Here is a 4268-nt window from a genome sequence, read left to right as displayed (position 1 = left end):
GACGGGGGGTGAGGCCGGCCCGCCGCCATCTTGCCCGCGCCNNCGCGCGTCCCGCCGCGCTGACGTCATCGCACCCCGCCGCCACCGCCCGCCCGCAGCCGTGCCGGCCCCGCCTGCCCGCCCGGCCTGCGCATGCGCGGCTGCCGCCGGTGAGGCGGTGTCCTTACCTGGTCCCACCCGCCCCGCCTGATGCATGGCCGGCCCGCGCCGCTGAGGCGGTGCCCTCACCTGGCTGCACACCTGGCTCCACACCTTCCACCCGCCCCGCCTGATGCATGGCCGGCCCGCGCTGCTGAGGCGCTGTCCTCACCTTGCCCGCGCCTCGCCCTACCCTGAGGGTTCCCTGAGTCGGTTCCCGCGGCCCCTTGGGCAGGGTCAAGCTCGGGGCTGCCCTTAGCCCCTGAGGAAACGCTGGGTCACAGAATCGATCCGCTTGGGAAAGGCCTCTGAGACCATCGAGTCCCACCTATGACCGAACACCACCATGGCACCTAGACCAAGTGCCATGGCTAGTCTTTCCTTAAACACCGCCAGGGACAGTGACTCCATCACCTCCCTGAGCAGCCTGTTCCAAAGTCTTATCACTATTTCTGTGAAGAAATTCCTGCAGATGCCCAACCTAAATCTCCACTGGTACAGTTTGAGGCCATTCCCTCTCATCCTGTCACCATTGCCTGGGAGGAGAGACCAACCCTTATCTGCAGTTGGTAAGTTGTGGAGAGCCAGAGTTCCCCCACACCTCCTTTCCTCCAGGAGCCCCTACAGCTCCCTTGGCTGCTCGGGGTGCTCCAGACGCTTCCCCAGCTCTGTTCCCTCCTCTGGAATTCCTCAAGCCCCTCCGTGTCTTCCTTGTAGTGAGGGGCTAACCTCTGACCGCAGGGTGTGAAGTGTGGCCTCAGCAGTGCCCAGCACGGGTCACTGCCCTGCTGCTGCTGCCACAGCACTGCTGCTACAGCCTGTTGCCCACCAGCAACCTTGTGGCACACCTGGGCTCATGTTCAGCTGCCATCAGCCTGATATGGCTTCCTGTGCCAGTGTGATCAATGAGGTCATGGCAGTCAGCCCCTCAGCATCCAGCCCCTCCCCACTGCTGGGAGTGGGGGGAAAAGGGAACAGTAAATAACTGTGTGCAATACATGGGGTACAGGTATAACACAGGCACTTAATCCTGGGGTGTAACACTGAGGTGTGATTTGGGCTACTGCGTCCAGCTTGCCCTCCTGGGGACATGTGGGGCTTGTGAAGAGGCCAGCCTTCCTTATGGGGTCTGAGACCTGGGAAATGTGATTTGTGAGGAAACACAGGACAAGTGGAATCTATTAAAACGAAAGGAGATGTGGTAGGAGTGTTCAAGCATGTAAAAGCATGATGTGAAGAGAATAATTCGTTTCCCTTGGTGTGACAGGAATAGCAAGAAGAAAGAGGCCTAAATGATAACCTGGACAGCTCAGGCTGTCATCTCAAAAACATTAAAAGTCCTGAAAGGATGGCAATAGATGGCTTAGGAGATCATACATGCTTCAGCTGGATCTGCAGCAGCAACAAAATCTCTCAGAAGCTACATCACTCGCCCGTGGTTCAGAGCAGAGAGCTGAGCCATGAAGGTCCCATTCCAATTCCTCACAGTGCCATCCTTTGATAATGCATTTATTATTTATAAGCTGCCTGCTCAGTGTGTGGCTGAGCTGAGTGCCCTGATACTGTGTTGCATCAAATCATGCTGTTCTGGTTTGATGCCAAATCAGATATAGCATCAGAAGAATCTCCTTTTATAACCTATTTCCTCAGATATTAATAACTGCACTAAATGCAAAGAACTAGAAAAACAGGTCAGTAATGTCTGCAGAGTATAAAATACTTTCTGCAAAGTCTTATGAAACAATTAGAACATTCAAGAAGTCATATGTGGGTACTACTAAAGCAAACTACTGTCACTTTGAAATCCAAACACAGGGTATTTAAATGTGATGATCTTTATAAATAAATTGCTGCTCAGTTTTTTTCCTTACTTAAATCTAAAATCAACAACTTTTATACAGGAAAAAGGGAGGATTATCTTTGCATGCAGGTCTTAGATAAACCGTCTCATGCAGCTTAAAATGTTGACATGTGATAATAAAATAAGGGGAATATGTCAAAATGGAAGCCTATCTAAATAAAGCTACTGTCAATCAATTTGTTCTGACAGTGTATAAATGACATACATTAGAATAAAATGAATCAAGCCTTATTGAAGTCGAGCAGTGATTTATAAAACTGAAATGTAGAAATGTCAAAAACTTACAGTGAACACCAGATGGATAACTTGACTTGTTAGAAATAACTGTTCAGGAGCTGGGGCTTGTGCTGCTGGACAACTGCTCTCATGCTGACAGTCCAACAGACCCAATTATACTTGCAGATCTCACAGAGAAGAAATTGTGTTGAACATGACATTCTAACATTCTTTTTTTTTTTTTTGTTACCAACAGAATGGCTCCAAATAGATTTGTGACACACTGCATGTGATTTGGCTTAAGGGAAGGGCAGATTTTCCAGAAAAGTCAGGAAGTTCACCACATAAAAAAGTTTTTATATAGCATGACTTGTATTCTGATTTTAAAATAGCTTCACTGATTCTCCCTTTTAACTTACAATAGTGATGTGTTTGCTATGCAAGTGGTTAAAATAATGGAGGGAACAGAAAAACCTCTCTTTTCCCCGCCTGCATTCATACCAGAATGGTCTTGAATTTTATTATACAACTGGTTTAACTGTGTGCTGGGAAGGGTCTGGATTGTATTTTGAGGTGGAGAAGAATACGATTTCCTCTGCTTTCCCCCTTGCTGAGATCCAGATTTTTTCCTAATGTATAGGATATAATGAATTTCATAATAATAAATATGGTCTTGCAGTTTGGGTAGGCACTGAAATGTCCAGTCTGATACACTTGTCAACCCTTGAGATACGCAGTGAAGATGTTTTTTGTGGTGTTAGTAAAGCATCAGACAAAGAAAACAAAGCATCCTGAGTGCTATTTCAGAAACTAATCAAATTGCATTTCTGTCTTGATTGCTCAGAGGATTTGCTTTGTCTACACATGCCACAAGTAGTAGGACTTAATTCACATTTTGTATATGTGATTTATTAAATACTGATGGGAAATTTGACATTTAAACCAATAAAAGATATTAGACTTAACTCACTATTAGATTTTTTAATGGAAAGACATTTCTTATACAGCCAGGAAATTGCAATAACACATTTACTGATTTATTGCAATATTTTACTCTTGGATCTTCAAAATGAACTGTCGTAGCTCTTCACAGTTAATAGAATTGGAGGTGAACTGGGATCAGTCCATTGCTGTCGCCATGGAAGGGACTGGACAGTGCAGCAATTTCCATTACCTTGGGGCTCTGTCTAAACAATGGTGTTCGTGGAAACACAGGTAGGTTAATCTCACTTCTTTCTGGCTAAAGGAGGAATTTTGAAAATACCCTTGTATTGAAAGGAGAAATAACAAATCTAACAATGGTCCTACATAAATCTCAACCAAGTAACAATGATTAATTTGACCACAATGGGGTCGGGATCAGAGCAATCCCAATTTCATGTGACAGCTGTTAGGAATTATATTCTTGGGGAGGCCCCTGCTCATTTACTCGATGTATTTTCAGTTTGTCTGAGTGGTCAATGAGGCTAAATTTATATTACAGCTTTCTATTATCTGTGTTGAACAGTTATTAAAACTTGTATTGATCCAGTTATTAATTCTTACAAAGCCTCGCTTCCCTTTCTCTTTGCCTCAGAAGCATTACTTGTGAGTTGCGCCCTTAAGCAAGACTAATGCTTGTTCCTTTTTGGTATAAAGCTTTTGCACACCTTGTTTCCTGATCATCTTCCCCTTGCAGGGTTTGTTGATGCCTGCCTGAAATTCTGATAATCACAGAATATGCCGAGATGGAGGGGACCCATCAGGATCATCCAGCCCAACTGTGTGTCCTGTGCAGGGCATTTCAGAGTCACTCCTACCACGTCTAAACGCTCCTCGAACTCAGACTGTGGTAAGTCACTTCAGTCTGACAGGCCTCACCAATGTTTAACAGTTGGATAATTCTCAATATATCCTGACGGTATTTGGTGCCTTTCGGTGGTAGACCAGAAAAGCCTGGGCGAGAGAGGCCCGCTCCCGAATCGCCCGCACGGCGCGCAAATGACACCGCCGGCCGATTGCGGCCGCGGGCCCGACCCTCCGCCGCGGGCCCGACCCTCCGCCGCGCCCCCCG

Source organism: Pyrgilauda ruficollis, unplaced genomic scaffold, assembly GCF_017590135.1.
Source record: "Pyrgilauda ruficollis isolate IOZ18807 unplaced genomic scaffold, ASM1759013v1 scaffold96, whole genome shotgun sequence".
NCBI classification, from domain to species: Eukaryota; Metazoa; Chordata; class Aves; order Passeriformes; family Passeridae; genus Pyrgilauda; species Pyrgilauda ruficollis.
The sequence above is the reverse complement of the archived record's forward strand: the minus strand, read 5'-3'. Positions refer to the sequence as shown.